Below are 18,378 nucleotides of genomic sequence, written 5' to 3'. Positions count from 1 at the left end.
TAAGGGAGGTGTATGGTACGTGCGTGGGTGTCAGTGGTACTGGCGCTAATCTGGCGCAGCCTGGGGCTGGTGCTTGCCAGCTCACCAAAATGCTACCAAAAAAACTGTTAGTGATCGCAGGGATCAGGCCTGACTCTGCGAACGCTGCAGTTATGCGTTTAGTGTTTTGTAAGTGACAGTGATCGATCGATACTGCACTTGGGTGGGCCGGGCGGAGGGACAAAACGCAGGTGCTAGCAGGTATCTGGGCTGATCCCACTAACACTGCGTTTTTGGGAACCCTAAACTGCTGGGGACGCTAGTATAGATCTGATCAGATCAGATATTGATCCGTTCAGATACTATACCACTAAGGGAGGCGTATGCTGCGTGCGTGGGTGTTAGCGGTACTGGCGCTAATCTGACGCTGCCTGGGGCGACGCATATCACCGCCGGGCGACCGGGGGGCTAAACCTTTATTCGGTAATAAACGGCGGGTGCCCTGACACTATAAAAAATAAACAAACTAACCAGCGTCACCCGTAACAGTTATACGGTGATCAGTGGTGAAAGGGTTAACTAGGGGGCAATCAAGGGGTTAAAACATTTATTAGATAGTATATGGGGGTCCCTGTCGCTATAAAACGCTGACGGCGAACCTAAATATTTACCTCACTAACTAGCGTCACCAGCGACACTAATACAGCGATCAGAAAAATGATCGCTTAGTGACACTGGTGACAGGGGGTGATCAAGGGGTTAAAACTTGGTTAGGGGGGTATCCTAGACCTACAGGGGGGTAATACTAACTGTCCCAACACTGTAACTGTCACAAACTGACACCAATGCAGTAATCAGAAAAAAAAAAAAAAAAAAACTGCTGGTGTCAGTTTGTGACAGGGGGGGGGTGATTGGGGGGGGATCGGGGTGTTTTGTGTGCCTGGCATGTTCTACTGTGTGTGTGTGTGTGTTGTGCACTCACTCACTTGTCTTCTCTCCTCGGGCCGGAACGGAAATTACCGAGCCGAGGAGAGATGACATCATTTCCTTTGCTGCTGTTTAGCATACAGCAGCAAAGGAATGTTCTCATTGGCCGGCGGCGATCGCGAGGGGGGGGCCACGAACGGATGGCCTCCCCCTCATCTCCGATCGCCGTGGGAGAAAAGACGACCGCCTCGGGCACCGGGGGGGGGGTCCGATCGGACCCCCCACCCGCGGAAGGCAAATCACGTACATGTACGTGATTTTGCCTGTCCGTGCCACCTTGCCGACGTAAATCGGCGTGAGGCGGTCGTCAAGTGGTTAAACAGAGATCTCATCATGCAGTATATTAAAAAACGTCTTGGTTTATTAAAAAAAAAAATCATCATTCAACTCACATTGTAAACATCTTTTGTATTAAAACCAGTGGTAAGTTCAGCTCAAGCTCATCGTATTCTGGGTCACAGAGACACAGGAAATGACATCACAGGCTCCTCCCGACACGTTGCGTCACTAGTCACGCGACTTCCTCAGGGACCCAGGGACGGTTCAGGCTGGTGGTTATGGTGCAATGGTGTGGGGGATATTTTCTTGGCACACTTTGGGCTCCTTAGTACCAAATGAGCATTGTTTAAACACCACGGCTTACCTGAGTATTGTTGCTGACCATGTCCATTCCTTTATGACTACAGTGTACCCATCTTCTGATGGCTCCTTCCAGCAGGATAATGCACCATGTCACAAAGCTCAAATCATCTCAACACTTGTTTCTTAAACATGACAATGAGTTCACTCACTTCACTGTACTCCAGTTGCCTCCAAAGTCACCAGATCTCAATCCAATAGAGCACCTTTGGGATGTGGTGAAATGGGAGATTCACATCATGGATGTGTAGCCAACAAATCTGCAGCAATTGCGTGATGCTATCAGAATTAGAAATAGACTTGAAAAACTTAACATTAATAGTAGGTATACAGTAAATGGACGTGACCTGACACACACTATATGAAACACATGGCGGCCTCCATCCCTGATTTGGTAGATAGAAAGGAGGAATTTTGTGGGACTTTGAATGAGGGTACACCATGTTAAGAGAAAATGGCAACATAAAAATTAAATTACAGTATATGATTTATTTATTACAGTCTAGAATACATATCAAATATTTTGTATCAAATAGATAGGTATTCACCGGACTTACACTAAATATGCTGCTCATAGCTTGCAATACAAATAACAAGTAGACATGGCAAATATACATGGTATAATAAATCGATTGAAAGACAAATGTAATAAAAACAAGTAACTGTTGGCATCTAGTGGCACTCTACGCGTTTCCTGGCATTACAGCCATTCATCAGGAGTGTTATGAAGTAATATACTGGGAAAGAAAGAACAGGGGTTAATGATAATGCCCTTAGAATAAGGGAGGGCAGGGGAATTATGTCCCAACAAGGTGGAGATAGATTGGGATACTTACTAACAGCCTCAAGGCCAAGTCCAGTATCCACCAAGGAAGACGGGGGTAAGAGGCATGATGTCTCCCCCGGGGTTGAAACAGGGGAACCCTCCAAGGACGGAGAACAGCACCTGGAGCCCAACATAGTGGTCACAGCATGATCCATTAGACTATGTGTACACCAAAAGTGCATGGTGTTCCTAGAAAAAATGTGTCAAAAAAAGGATTAGTCAAGTGTGTAAAAGTGTAAAGGTAATGCTTTCAAAGGTAGAAGAGAGATTTGGGTTATTGTAGACTGCAGATCTCTCCATAAAGAGGACCTGCCATCTCTTATTTCTATTTCAAGGGATGTTTACATTCCTGCTTGCTTGTGGCTGTCGGAGTCTTGCTATGCCTCATGGGACTTGTAGTTCTGTAACAGCTGGAGGTCCGTTAATTGCATATACCTGCTCTAGGGTCTCTACTAAAATATATATTTTTTGGAGGTTCTAAGTAATTTTCTAGCAAAAAATAGATTTTTACCTTTAAACAAAAAGTGCCAGAAAAGGCCTGGTCTTCAAGTGGTTTAATCGATTTTCAAAGGGTTGGCGGTGCAATTCACATTAATTTTTTTTTCACTTAAAGGTAAGCGCTTTACATGTATGGTGTTTAAATTTTACTGTACATGTTCTGTCATATGCAACAGCAATGAGGGCTCATTCACATTCATGCAGTGACCTCTGTTTTTCTGCACAGGTCACATACGTTGTTTCCTATTTGCCCCATTTACACTTAAGTTGCGATGAGGAAAAAATGCACACATTTTGCTGCAGTGCTTTAGATGTGATCAGTGTGCATCGCACCATGCTGCTGTGTGATGACTGTACAGTACATTGTACAACCTCAATAGTTTCAGTTGTAAATGGTGTGATTCACTGAAACAGCATATAGAGAAGCCCGGAGCAAAGTAAGAAATACATAGGCGAAGGGCGGACATGACAGGGTTAACAGGGAGATGGTATCATGAGAAAGGGAAAATGTTTGGTGCCGAGGGGGAGGGGCCATGGAAGGTGTTAAATTCTGTCCCCGCCCTGATGAGTCATCACAAGCGTGGGGGAAAGTTACAGGGAGCAGACAGCATGGCTGATGTGGAGAGGATCTTGGCCCAGCTTATGGAGGAGGCAGCGGCGCGGGGGGCTTCATGGCTATAGGACACTCTGGGGACTGTGTTACAAGGCTTTGAGCCTTTGCCAGGTACGAGGGGACGGAGGTCCAGACCGCCGGATCGGTTCTCCCCGGACCGCAATGCGGGACCGCAGCGGAGGGTGGGGGGTGGTGATTCTGCTGGGACCCTGTCGGGTCCGGCGGCGTAGCGGGCAGCGTTAGTGGCCAGGGGGTGCCCGGTTACTGTTCTAGGACAGCAGGGGAGATCGAGCAGCTCATTGCAGGCCCCTGGGGGGAACATGCGGCCTACAAGGCGCAGGGACAGTGTGAGTGCGGGCCCCTCCCCCACCATCAGGAGACTGTCACAGGAGATCGGACACGCTGTGCAGAGGAGGATGGCGTCACAGGGGACAGGACACACGGAGCAGAGGGCTATGGTGGCAGTCCCTGGGCTTTCTAACACTGCAGCAGGGGACCGAAAAGAGAACGATCGTGGGAGGAGATCAGGATTGGTGCATGGGAGAGCGGAGGCTGGCAGGACTGAGGTTCAATGCACTGGTCCTGGCAAGGCTGTCCAAAAAATCATCAGAGGGCTATGCTGCGCGGAGGCAGGGTCGGAGGTCAGCAGTTCTAGCGGCAACCAGGGCTGCATCGCATGGTGGGCCAACATCTGAGGAGGAAGAAGGATTGGAGCTGAGGTCCCCAGGAAACCAGTCCGGATCTGATGAGGAGGCGGGGCCATTAACCGGGAGCGTGCGGTCGGAGGAACACGGATGATCGGCCGAGGGGTCCACGCCTGTGCAGCCGGGTAAGTTACCTTCTTCTATGCAGGTGTGGGAATGTCTGATACTGTTGGAGTTAGTAGTGGCTTAGCTGGGTCCGCTCCGGGTGCGGGGGTTTCGGGACCGTCCGGGGGGACTGCTGGGTTATTGGGGTTTTTTGGCCGGAATAAAGGACCTGGTACAGAAATTTGAGAATGCGGAAAGAGTCGCAGCTGGGCCAGCATCGACATGGGTCTCACAAGTGGGAGTGCCGGGGATGCCGGTGCGGCTGGAGGGAGCTCGGTGGTGCCAGTGGTTGCGCCTAAAAATCCCTGCTCCTGCTGTGGCGTCAACGGTGGGTAGTTCCCCGCAAGGGGACGTTAAAGGCAGAGGGAAGGCGGGACATCGTCAGTTTGGGAGATGCAGCAAAATGTGAAGTATATGTCTGCTTTGAGGGGCCACTGGGAGCTCATCTGAAACAGGAGGTGCGGGAAAAACTGTGGAAAGGTGAGTACGTTGAGATATTTTCCCTGCTGCTTTTAAAAAAAAAAAAAAAATGTAACCTGGACAGGGTAAAACCGGATGATTCCAAGAAGGAGGACGAGGAACTGGTTACATGCGTTCGCGATAATGGCAAGTGTCATAGGGGAGAAGAATCCCGAACATTATTCGGGGATCTTCTGCTAACAGGATGCTATAGGGGAGGCCTACAGGGTTTATGGCGGTACAGGATGGCTGCGGTATGATTTCGTCAACGCAGAGCGGTAAGGCCAGAACTGAGATGGGATCACAAGGACATCAGCTTGTGGATGCGCCTGATGACGTCACCGAGGGCTCCCAGCCAGTTTTTTCCAGGAGGGGCCGGTGGACCTTCGGCCCAGGGACAATCGGCCGAAAACAAAAAAGGGGTATGTTGGCAATATAATTCAGGGACCGGTAAGTTTGGAGGTGCATGTTGGTACAAGCATGAATGTTCTGGGTGCGGAGGAACTCATCCGGGGTCCAGATGCTTTAAACAGGAAAAAAGGCCGCGCTGGAGAGGCTGAAAGCTGGAGGGAGGACCCCGGTGAAGGTGCGCAGAATGCGGCCGTTCCTAAGTAGGTATCCGGACAGGGAGGCGGCGAGGTTGTTAGAGTCAGGTTTTACAGTAGGTTTTGGGATTTCGTGTAATTTAGAGGTTGTTCCCCCCGTTCCGCGCAATTTGAGGTCGGCAATGCAACATCCGGACGTGGTTTCGGAGAAACTAAATAAGGAGGTGGCTTTAGGGAGAATGGGGGGTCCTTTCCCATTACCGCCTTTTGCCGATTTGGTAGTATCCCCGTTGGGGGTGGTGCCAAAGAAAGAACGGGATAAGTTTAGGCTCATTCATCACCTCTCCTTCCTAAAAAGGGGATCGGTGAATTATGCAATTGATCAGGCAGATTGTTCAGTGTCTTATACATCATTTGATGCTGCGGTGGGGTGGGTACGGCGTTACGGCAAGGGAGCGTTAATGGCTAAGGCAGATGTGGAGTCAGCCTTTCGGCTTCTTCCGGTTCACCCGGATAGTTTCCGGTTGCTGGGATGCCATTGGAATAACCAATTTTATGTGGACCAATGCTTGCCGATGGGCTGCTCTGTGTCGTGCGCATTATTTGAACAGTTCGGTTCTTTTGTAGAATGGGTAGTACGGGATGTGTCAGGCATGAATTTGGTTATCCACTATTTGGACGATTTCCTTTGCATAGGACCAGCTGCTTCCAGAATCTGCGCGGTGCTCCTGACATCGCTGGAGCACATAGCGGATAGGTTTGGCATTCCATTGGCACCCGAGAAGACGGAAGGACCTGGTAAGGTCATCAGTTTTCTGGGCATTGTCCTGGACTCGGTGGCAAAGGAATGCAGGTTACCAGAAGATAAGTTGGCGGACCTAAAAAGGGAAATCGCAGGTATGATTGGGTTGCGCAAAGTTCAGCTTCGAGATTTGCAATCGCTATTAGGTAAGCTGAATGGTGCGTGCTGCAGTTTGCCAATGGGGAGGGTTGTTTGCCGCAGGCTAGTGGCCAGCACAGCTGGTATTCAGTCCCCGAGGCACTATGTGAGATTGAGAAAAGAACACAGGGAGGACTTGAGGGTATGGCATACCTTCTTGGAATCCTTTAATGGACGGGCGCTATGGATGTCGGAGCCAGTCAGCAACTTTGACCTCGAACTGTTCACGGATGCGGCCGGTTCCACAGGTTATGGGGCGTTCTTTCACGGGCAGTGGAGTGCGGGTACATGGCCAGGGGAATGGATTGAAGTGGGTTTTACAAAAAACCTAGTGCTGCTGGAACTGTTTCCGGTGGTTTTAGCAGTTGTATTGTGGGGTGGGGCCTTTAAGGATCGAAAAGTGAGGTTTCATGGGTACAATTTAAGTGTGGTGCAAGTGATTAACAGGATTACTGCATCATTCCCGCCAGTGATTAGGTTGTTACAACACTTGGTTTTGAGACGTTTGCAGTTGAATGCTTTCATTCATGCAGTAAACCTCCCGGGTGTGGAGAATGTTATCGCTGATGCGCTGTCTCGCTTCCAGTGGGACAGGTTCTGCGAGTTGGCGGCGGAGGCGGAGCGGCACAGGGTGCCTTGTCCCGAATGGTTGTGGGGGATAGCATTGGCTTCGTCGCCGGATGGAGCAGGAAGTCGGTAAGTGAGGTGACCTGGTCAGCATACTCGAAAGTATGGCATGAGTGGCAGGCGTTGGTGCAAGAGGTGGGTGATGAGTCGGTGGATGGTGCAGTGGGGCTCCTGGTGTATTATGTGGCGAGAATGATGGAGGAGGGAGTGCCTGCATCGGCACTGCATAAGCAGTTAGCGGGTTTAGCGTTTTTGTTCAAATTACAAGGCCAGCCTGACTTTACAAAGGATTTCTGGGTGAGGCAGGCGATGAAAGGCTATCGGCAATCGGTGGTTCGTACGGACTCCAGGAGACGATAACCTTTCAGATTTTAACAGGTATGGTAGCACAGTTGGTGGGGGTTTGTTCCTCTGACTACGAGTGCACCATGTTTACGGCGGCATTTTTGCTGTCTTTCTTCGGGGCATTTCGTATTGGGGAATTGGTTAGTCCGTCAAAGAAGGTACAAGGGGGAATTGGGATACAGGAGGTGGCATGCGGAAAGGATGTTTTGTTATATTTTCATAGGTCAAAGACGGATCAAATGGGTAAAGGGAGGTTGGTGCAGGTTTTCCCAGTGCCGGGTTCGGCTTTGTGCCCAGTGGAAGCGGTTAAGGGATTTATGGGTATCCGCAAAAGGGGGGGTCCCTTGTTGGTGCATTTCGATGGGGTTCCGTTATCACGTTATCAATTTGTGGCCGTATTTAGAAAATGTTTAAGGGCTTTGGGTTTGAATGAGAAGGAATTTTCGTCTCATTCCTTTCGGATTGGGGCTGCGACAGAGGCGGCTAGAAATGGGATGGATGCAGAGGCTGTAAAACGCATAGGGCGGTGGGAATCGCGGAGGTTCCAGATATATGTTAGGTCTCATCTGGTGGTGGGGCTGTAAAATGTTAATTGGGAAGAATCCTGTTCATATTGGGGGTTAGGTTTGCAGAATACTGGTGATCATGGGTATTGTTTTTGGGTCATTTTCTTTACAGGTTCAGCGGCAGGCCTGGTTTGGATATTGGGCCATTCCTTTGTGAGCTACGGGGCCAGGAGGGGAGATGTGAGATTTGAAGGTAGACAGTTGGGTTTTTCATAGGAAGGAAGCCTGCATTAAGTGGTTTTGGTTCCCGGGTATGTTGTGGGGAAGATTGATTTCTGAGGTGCAGCGTTATGCGCTTAGGGACAGGGCACCGGATGTTTTAGTTTTGCATTTAGGGGGCAATGATTTGGGGGTGAGATCTATGGTGTATATATCACGGGACATCAAATTTGATGTCTGGCGTTGGATGCAGGAGTTTTCAAAGATGGTTATAGTTTGGTCCGACATGGTGGCTCGGACAACATGGAGGATGGCCAGGTCGTTTGAGGGTGTTAATAGGGCACGGAGGGAGATTAACCGGGAGGTGAGTAAGTTCATGGTGAAGAATGGGGGATTGGCTATTAGGCATTTGGAATTAGAGTTCGAAACTTGGAGGTACTTGAGGAGAGATGGCGTTCATTTAAATGATGTGGGTATTGATCTGTGGGCGTTGGGACTGCAGGACGGTATCCAGAGAGCTATTTGGGTGTGGAGGTGCACCAAAAGGTAAGGTTGTTACCTTTGGGTGCTGTGGCGGGCGTTTTGGTCTTTGCAGGGGAAAGAAGATATGGCACAATGAGAATTTCGGGAACTAGCGTTGCTATGGTCCTGATGGTACTGATGGTGGTTTCCGGATAACGGAGGTTAGACGGAAAGTGTTAATGGGGGCACTGCGGTCATTGGTTGTCTCTGAGCCAGCTTGTCGGCTTGAGGCCTATTATTTCATTAAGAGAAGGGCCGCAGTGCAATATGGTTATGTTACTGATGTTTTACGAATCTCCTGCAAAGACCAACGCTAGATAGATGAGGAATCTTTGAATAACAGATGTGTTTTTGTTATGGTATTTATTGTTTAATAAAGTAGGCTGCTACGGCCTTTTATAACTCCAACCCTCTGGTCTGGTCTTGATTGTTTAGAATAAGGTTAAGAGGTTGGGGTTTTTTAGGTAATGGGAATCACATCTGTTATACAACAGTCAAGAGAAGCCCGGAGCAAAGTAAGAAATACATAGGCGAAGGGCGGACATGACAGGGTTAACAGGGAGATGGTATCATGAGAAAGGGAAAATGTTTGGTGCCGAGGGGGAGGGGCCATGGAAGGTGTTAAATTCTGTCCCCGCCCTGATGAGTCATCACAAGCGTGGGGGAAAGTTCCCGCCCACCCTCCCTAAATAAAAAAAAAAAAAAAAAAAAAAAAAAAAAAAAAAAAAAAAAAAAAATTGGAAAAGTGAATTGGGTAGTTTTGGTTGTGTGTTTTTTCTTTTTCTTTTCCAAAACAGGTTTGTGGAAGTTGGATGTCGTAGCAGTGGCGGGCGTTTTGGTCTTTGCAGGGGAAAGAAGATATGGCACAATGAGAATTTCGGGAACTAGCGTTGCTATGGTCCTGATGGTACTGATGGTGGTTTCCGGATAACGGAGGTTAGACGGAAAGTGTTAATGGGGGCACTGCGGTCATTGGTTGTCTCTGAGCCAGCTTGTCGGCTTGAGGCCTATTATTTCATTAAGAGAAGGGCCGCAGTGCAATATGGTTATGTTACTGATGTTTTACGAATCTCCTGCAAAGACCAACGCTAGATAGATGAGGAATCTTTGAATAACAGATGTGTTTTTGTTATGGTATTTATTGTTTAATAAAGTAGGCTGCTACGGCCTTTTATAACTCCAACCCTCTGGTCTGGTCTTGATTGTTTAGAATAAGGTTAAGAGGTTGGGGTTTTTTAGGTAATGGGAATCACATCTGTTATACAACAGTCATGCACCACCTCCTGGCAAAACTGACACCAGCCTGCATACAAAGACCTAATTTACACTTTTATTATTATTATTATACAGGATTTATATAGCGCCAGCAGTTTACGCAGCGCTTTACAACATTAGGGAGGACAGAACAAGTACAATACAATTCAATACAGGAGGAATCAGAGGGCCCTGCTCGTTAGAGCTTACAATCTAGGAGGGAGGGTCAAGTTATACAAAAGGGTAATAGCTGTGGGGGATGAGCTAATGGAGAAAATAGTGCAGTTGTTAGATGGAGGCAGGATAGGCTTCTCTGAAGAGGAAAGTTTTCAGCTATCGCCTAAAAGTGGATACATTTGGAGACAGTCTGACAGATTGGGGTAGGGAATTCCAGAGGATGGGCGAGGCTCGGGAGAAGTCCTGGAGGCGGATATGGGAGGAGGTGATGAGGAAACTAGAGAACAGGAGGTCCTGGGAGGAACCGAGAGGACGATTAGGTTAGTATTTTGAGACTAGGCTAGTGATGTAGCTGGGGGCAGAGTTGTGGATGGCTTTCTAACTTATTGTTAGTATTTGTGTTTGGGAGGCGGAAAAAAAACGTGTGACTGAGCTACGTTTTTTACCACCCCCCACCAACAAGCACTCCTCCTTATGCTGTGCAGGCAGTGGAGAGGGAAGTACATTTACCATGATGAGGTGTGACAAAACAATCCCTGCTATCAGGTTCAAGGAGTTAAAGCAGGCAGTGGGGGAGGTGAATAGCAATACAAATTTTGTCTGTAATACAGCCGTGGCCAAGAGTTTTGAGAATGACACAAATTTTAATTTTTACAGTCTGCTGCCATAGTTTTTATGATGGCAATTTGCGTATACTCCAGAATGTTATGAAAAGTGATCAGATGAATTGCAATTAATTGCAAAGTCTCTCTTTGCCATGAAAATTAACTTAAAGAGGAGTTCCAGCCTGGGGAGAAAAAAATTAAGTCAGCAGCTACAACTACTAATATAAGGGCACCTACCTGTCCAGGGAGCCCGCAATGTCGACACCCCCAGCCGATCCATCCATAGGCTTTCAGGTGCAGGCGTCAGCATTGCAAGTAAGGGAAACCGGCAGTGAAGCCTTCAGGCTTCACTGCCGGTTTCCTACTGTGCAAGTGCGAGTTGCTCTGCGCTTTCTGAATGGTCCCACAAGGCAAGGGGGGGAGAAGGAGAACACGATAAAACTGCAGAAGTGACATACCTCGTTGCGGTGACATGGGAAGGCAGTCCCAAAGAAAACATACCAAAAAGGTATGAAGGTGTGTTCTTTTGTTTGAAATTGAGTTCAATTTTTGCTTGGAACTCTGCTTTAATCCCATAAAAACATTTCCACTGCATTTGTGAAGAAGTCTTCAGGGCACCCAAGAAAGTCCAACAAGCATCAGGACCGCCTCCTACAGTTGATTCAGCTGCGGGATCAGGGCACCACCAGTGCAGGGCGTGCTCAGGAATGGCAGCAGGCAGGTGTGAGTGCATCTGCACGCACAGTGAGAAGACTTTTGGAGGATAGCTTGGTGTCTAGAAGGGCAGCAAAGAAGCCACTTCTCTCCAGGAAAATCATTAGGGAGTTGCAGACTGATATTCTGCAGAAGGTACAGGGAGTGGACTGCTGAGGACTGAGGTAAAGTAATTTTCTCTGATGAATCCCCTCATTTCTATCAATGTAAAGGGGTTGAACCCCCCCCACAAAAGTGCTCTGTGGTGCTTTAGAACCTGAAACATATGAAGGCTCACATCTGCTTCCTCCAGGAGACTCATTTCCGTGCCGATAAAATACCGAATTTCCATGATCGCTTTTTCCCCAACAGTTTACCATGGCTGCTCTTCTGATTCTAATGCCGCGTACACACGACCGGACTTTACGGCATAGTTTGCTCGGCGGACTTTTCGACGGACTTTACGAATGAACGGACTTGCCTACACACGATCAACCAAAGTCCGACGGATTTGTACGTGATGACGTACGACCGGACTAAAACAAGGAAGTTCATAGCCAGTAGCCAATAGCTGCCCTAGCGTCGGTTTTTGTCCGTCGGACTAGCATACAGACGAGCGGACTTTTCGACCGGACTCGAGTCCATCGGATAGATTTGAAACATGTTTCAAATCTAAGTCCGTCAAACTTTTGAGAAAAAAAAGTCCGCTGGAGCCCACACACGATCGAATTGTCCGGCGGATTTCGGTACGCCGGACAAAGTATGCCGGAAAGTCTGCTCGTGTGTACGCGGCATAAGTCCAAGGGTGTAAGTATTCTGGTTCGTAGCTCTATTCCGTGGTTGGTGCCGGACCAGTGAAGTGACAGACTCTGTGAAAAGGACTCTTGGAAGGTCCTTGGTCACCTTGGTGAAACTCTACCTCCCTAACTCGAACCAGATTGACTTCCTGGAACCAACTCTGACCAAGCTGGGTGACTTTGCGGACGGTGCAGTGATCCTGGGGGGTGATATGAACTTCACTATGGATCCGACCCTTAATGCGTCAAGGAGCACCTTTCAGATTTCATATGCGGCATTGAAACGCCTAAAGAAGAATTTCTATGCTTTCCATCTTGTGGACGTCTGGAGAATTTTTAACCCGACTCAAAGAGACTACACATTTTATTCACATCCCCATGACTTCTACACCAGAACTGATCTCTTCATGATGCCCCATTCACTTCTGTCCAGGGTAACGTCTGCCTCGATTGGCTCCATTACGTTCTCAGACCATGCTCCGGTCTCCTTAGACATCAACTAGTGGATGCGGAAGCTTAATGATTCCTTGAGGTCATGGAAGAAGTGTCCAGGGAAATGAGAAACTTTTTCTCTTCCAACGTGAGCCCAGACAGTGCTCCCACAATGGTCTTCCCACAATGGTCTGGGAAGCTCATAAGAGCTACATTAGGGTAATCTTGATCAAGATCGGATCCCGTCTCAAGAAGGCTAGAACTCAGCAAACTGTCGACCTCCTGGAAAAGATCTGGTCCCTAGAGGCCATTCGAAAAAAATCGTTAGCTGTTCTGGTATTAGCGGACCTTACTAATCTGAGAAGACAAGTGCGCTCCCTGGCTTTAGTCAGGGCCAAGGTCATGATCGCAAAATGCAAATGTACATTCTATGAACATAGTAACAAGTACGGTAAACTTTTAGCAAGGGCCCTGAGAGCACAACCCCAAACATTTATACCCAAACTTCTCAGTGATGGTAAAACAAAGGTACACGCTACAGAGGAGATTGCTGACCTGTTTCACAAGTATTATACTTCTCTCTATAATCTTCTGTGCCCGTCCTCTGGGAGGGAGAAATCTGCTGAACGCAAAGCCATACGGGAATATCTGCAAAAGTCAGGTTTGCCTCGTCTGTCCCACGAGATATTGACAGCCCTGGAAGCCCCTCTTTCTAGTGACCCTGGCGATAGCCCGAATGCAAACAGGCAAGGCCCCTGGCCCGGATGGGTACTCCCTCTTGTATAAGACCTTTGGGGATCTTTTGACCCCACATAGTGTATAATGACACGGGAGAGGGGGTGATTCCCCCGGAGGACACGCTAAGGGGCCTACATGACGGTGATCCCTAAGGAGGGAAAGGACCCACTACATTGCCAAAACTATAGGCCGATATCTCTCCTAAATGTGGATCTAAAAATTTTCACCAAAGTCCTCTCTCGATATGCTTAATGGGACTGATTCCTCAATTAGTCCACTCTGACCAAGTGGGTTTTGTACCCGTGAGGGAGGCACATGACAACACTACAATGGCGATTAACTTGATTCATGCCGCTCGGACACGGGGTGCCCCTGTGTTGCTCCTCCCAACCGACGCTGAAAAGGCCTTTGACAGGGTGAACTGGTTCTTCCTGATGGAGACCCTTCGATGTGTGGGGCTAGGGCAATGGATGATGAATTAGATACAAGCCATTTACTCTTGTCCGTTGGCCCAAGTGAAGGTGAATGGTCACCTCTCCTCATTCTTCGGGGTAGCCAATGGGATGAGACAGGGGTGCCCCCTGTCCCTCTTGATATTTATCCTGACCCTCGAACCCTTTCTTCGCTCAATTAGAGACAATCCTGATATCACGGACCTTTCCCTGGGCGATTCGTTGTTCCCAAATATTGCGGCATTTGCTGACGACCTTGTATTCTTCGTAACCCCCTGGTGTCTATCCCAAACCTACTATTGGAATTGAAGACTTATGGGGCACTTTCTTTTTTCAAAATCAACTACCAGAAATCAGAGGCATTGAACATCTCCATGCCGGCCTCTCTGGCTACGTTACTTCGGGCAGATTTCCCTTTTAAATGGGCAGTGTCTCACATCAAATACCTGGGCATCTTTTTGCAGAATATAACAGAGGACATTTTCCCTCTCAATTTTCCTCCCCTTTTGACGGCTATTAAAAAAGACCTTCAGTCTTGGCAGCACGTACTGTTCTCATGGTTTGGTCGCTGTGGCATAGTAAAAATGAATATTATGCCTCGGCCGTTATATCACCTGCAGGCCCGCCCCGTCCGGATCCAGAGTACCTTTCTTAGGGCGGTGAACCGTGCTCTGGTCACATTCCTCTGGGCCCAGAAACCCCCACGGCTAGCTCAGTCAATTTTGAGATTACCAAAGTTGTTGGGCGGTATGGCTTTAACGGACGCCAACCTTTACCACATAGCTTGCAATCTGACTCGAATCCTGGACTGCTGTCGCCATGGCCCTTTGAAACAGTGGGTTCAAGTGGAAAGGCTACTGGCTGGAGCGCAGTTGCATTCGGTACCCTGGTGCCAGATGAACCTGCCAAGCAAGATCTTAGACCACCCCACTGTGGGAGAGACATGGGAGGTTGCCCAAAAAGCCTTTCACAATTTTTCCATCGCGCCCATGCCCTCGCCGCTTACCCATGTAGTTATAAACCTGGCCTACAGTCCGGGACACGGTGACCCTAGATTTCAGGATCTGAAAGGGGTCGGAAGATCCCAGGTCCGTCACTTCCTCATAAACGGACAATGGATGAACAGGCAACATATATGAATGACCCATCGTTGGCGGGTCTGTCCTTCTGGCAAAAACTAGTTAGCCCATTTCATTGGCTCTCTACCCCCCAGAGCCCTTCAGGAGGAGCCTTACTCACTTCGAGTTATTGAGCCTGGAACAGGCCCCTGTGCATCATGCAGTCTCTCAGACCTATCAATTGCTAATATCATCTCCCCAGGATTTCCCAAGTGGGAGCAAGAACTGGGACTTCAATTCACAGAGCAGCAAGTGGAGAGACTTCTTCTCTTCTCTTCTCTTGTAAAACTTCTGTCTGTGCAAACCACAAGGAGGTGGGATATAAGGTGTTGACCCAGTGAGGATCCATAGGATGTCCCCTCAGAGTTATGCTGGAGGTGTGGGGAAGAACCTGGTTCTCTCCTCCACATCTTCTGGTCCTGTCGTCTCCTGCTCTTCTATTGGACCAAGGTTCACCGCATTGTCCAGAAGTTTACAGACTGGGAGTTGCCTTGGACCCCCCCCACGTTCTTCCTCTTGCACTACCACGAGATTCCAAGCAAGATCTATAGGAGATCCATCTTACCTGTCCTGCTCACAGCAGCGAAGAGCTGCATCCCGCTGTTTTGGAAGCGGGCACAGCCGCCGTCGTCGGTGGCCGATTGTTTGAAAAGAGTAGCAGATATCAATGCAATGGAGGACCTGGTGGCCATGGAAAGGGGCCTCCGTGAGAAGTTCCTCAAGAAATGGTTTTATTGACACGAGTTTGTTTACTCAGAGGAGCATGTAGAGCTGGTGACTTAACTCCCCCGGGAGTTGGTACACATGAGTAGGATCCTCGGATATGGATGGAGAGACTGGCTGGTGGTCCCCCCCCTCGCTTCTTCTCTTGTTCTTCTTTGCTGCTTGGCCTTAGGGCCATACAATCTATGTTTTGAATAAAATGGTGTAAACCGTCAAAAATTGTGCGGGGTGCAGAGACTTCCTAGACCTTGAAGCTTACTTTCTAGTCTGCAATTCCATGTTAATACCACTAACATCATTGTGCTGTTTGTACATGTGGTTTTTGTGCGTGGAGGTGTTTCACTGTATGTGCATCAAGGCTGATGTTTCTGTATCACCGTATGCCTTTTCTAAATAAAGGATTGAAGAAAAAAAAAAGAAAAATAAAGAAAAATGAAAAAGATCACTGACACCGTCCACTCCCCCCTTCCTCCCCCACATTGTAAAAAAAAAAGAACAAAAAAATATAAACAATTGTAAAAAATGATTAAAAAAAATAAAATAAATAAAAAACTACAGACACAGTCCACTGTCACAAAAAAATATCGGTAATCGGTATCAGCGACTACTTGAAAAAAGTATCAGTACTTCTTGTACTCGGGCTTAAAAAAGTGGTATCGATGCAACTCTACTTGTAATTATACTTCACTATACCATAATTACATCTGACAAAAAGATCTAAGAACACTGAAGCAGCAGACTTTGTGGAAATGAATATTTGTGTCATTCTCCAAACTTTTGTCCATAGCTGTAGATATTAGTAGTATTTGCCTGTTAAATTATGAGACCCACTGCAGTCTACAAACTGGTGTCTGTTTAGGGGTTGAACATGGCTATAACACAGACAAAAATGACAGCACAATCAATTTTTTTTTTTGCAGATGCAGAAAAAAAAAATAGCTTATGTTACCTAAGATCACCCACAATTTTGATCCAAAACTTACAGTATCCAAGCCCCTGACCCCAACCAGCAGTGTTCTGCTGGCCCTGTGAGCTCATCAATGAAATGCCGAAGAATAATGACGTACCTGCTCACCTCTCCAGAGACAATAAGTTCATAGTTACATAGTAGGTGAGGTTAAAAAAAGACACAAGTCTATCCAGTTCAACCTGTGTGTATGCGTTTATGTTAATAGCACATTGTATACCCCTGTATGTTGTGATCGTTAAGATACCCATCTAATAGTTTTTTTAAATTGTCCATGCTCCCCACTGATACCACTGCTTGTGGAAGAGAATTCTACATCCTTTCCGCTCTGACAATAAAGAACCCTCTACTTTATGAGGGTTTATGGTTAAACTTTTTCTCTTCTAAATTTTAGTGAATGGCCGCGTGTCTTTTTAAACTCCCTTTCAATGAAAAGTTTTTTCCCTATGCTAGGGTCAGCAGTAAGATATTTGTACATTGCTATCATACCTCTCCTCTCTTCTCACTCATGTCACTACAAAATAATAAGAGTGCTCTGCTGGAGGGACGGTGCAAGATAGACTTTTTTTGGTACTCATTGCTATAACAATCTTACAAAGAAAGCATAAGAAGAATGAAAGGAATGCTGTCATTTACATAACTCACTCCCTGCTCCCAGAGCTTTGCTGAGTCTGCTAACATAATAATTAGGGTTGTTAGGTTTGCTTTGGGAACTCGGCAAATCCCATTTCCTGCCAGTTCTCAGCAGGTCCAACAGATTTTATTTCCAATATACAAAAAATGTCCAGCATGTACTGTACCTCCTTTGTCATTCTCTTGCAAAATGTCTGTCTATAGTCAGCCTGTGTTTTTTTTTTTACGTAACAAATGTTCTGTGCAGTGGTTTTGCACAGAGCAGCTCTGATCCTCTTCTTCTCGGGTCCCCCTCTGACGCTCCAGGCCCCTCCCCCTTTGGCTGTAATTGAAAGCAGTGGGAGCCATTGGCTACAGTTGTTGTGTCTCAGCCAATGAGGAGGCAAAGACCCTGAGAGAGCTTCTGCTCTTGTGCACATTACTGGATCGGGCTTGAGTAAAAGGGGGGAGCTACACACTGAATGTCTTTTACCTTAAAGTTTTATTAAACCCACAAGTAAAATCAGTCTGTATATGCAGTAAAGCATGCTTGTTATACTCACTGTGGAACCTAAGGGGTAAATCCTTTACATTGTGTAAAAAGGCTGTTTGATCCTGTCTTCTCTGATCCTCCCCTTCTTTCACTGTCCCCAATCCATCTGCTGACAGCACAGAGCCCTAGGAGGCACTCTGCACATGCTCAGTTTGGTATGTATTGCTAGAGAGGTTTTTTTTTTTCTTGGGAGGGTGCATGTGATCAGCACAGAGCCAATCAGCACTGTCTAGACAGAGGGTCAGGGGTCCTGCATCCTCATAGGCCAGAGGAGAACGAAAACTGTTCCTACAAACTTTAACCAGTGCTGGGCCAGAAACTGATAGAAGTCACAAGACTGCTATATACTGCTGATGAGAAAAGGTATTTAGCAGTTTATATTTACTAAGATAATTACATTACCATGTTCAGTGTACTGTGGGAGACCAGATATAGTGAATGCAGGGTTCTGGGTTGAGTAACACTACAAAGCAGAGATTGCATTAGGGTAAAAAACCTTCAGCCTTTAGAACCAATTTAAACCCGAACACTAGCTATTATTTTAATCACATTGTTACATTGGTCCAGGTTGAAACAATGTAGTTATGTATATTTCATACCCAATCAATTTCTGTAGTATTGCTTCCTTTATTCAAACAGAAGCAACAGTGCTGCTACCCATACAACATATAGTTGAAAGAGCTCCTGGGTGCCCGATCCACAGCCGTTTCACTGTGTGCATATATATAGAAAGATGATCCGCA

Source organism: Aquarana catesbeiana, linkage group LG03, assembly GCF_042186555.1.
Source record: "Aquarana catesbeiana isolate 2022-GZ linkage group LG03, ASM4218655v1, whole genome shotgun sequence".
In the NCBI taxonomy this organism is placed as follows: domain Eukaryota; kingdom Metazoa; phylum Chordata; class Amphibia; order Anura; family Ranidae; genus Aquarana; species Aquarana catesbeiana.
This window is presented reverse-complemented; position numbering follows the sequence as displayed.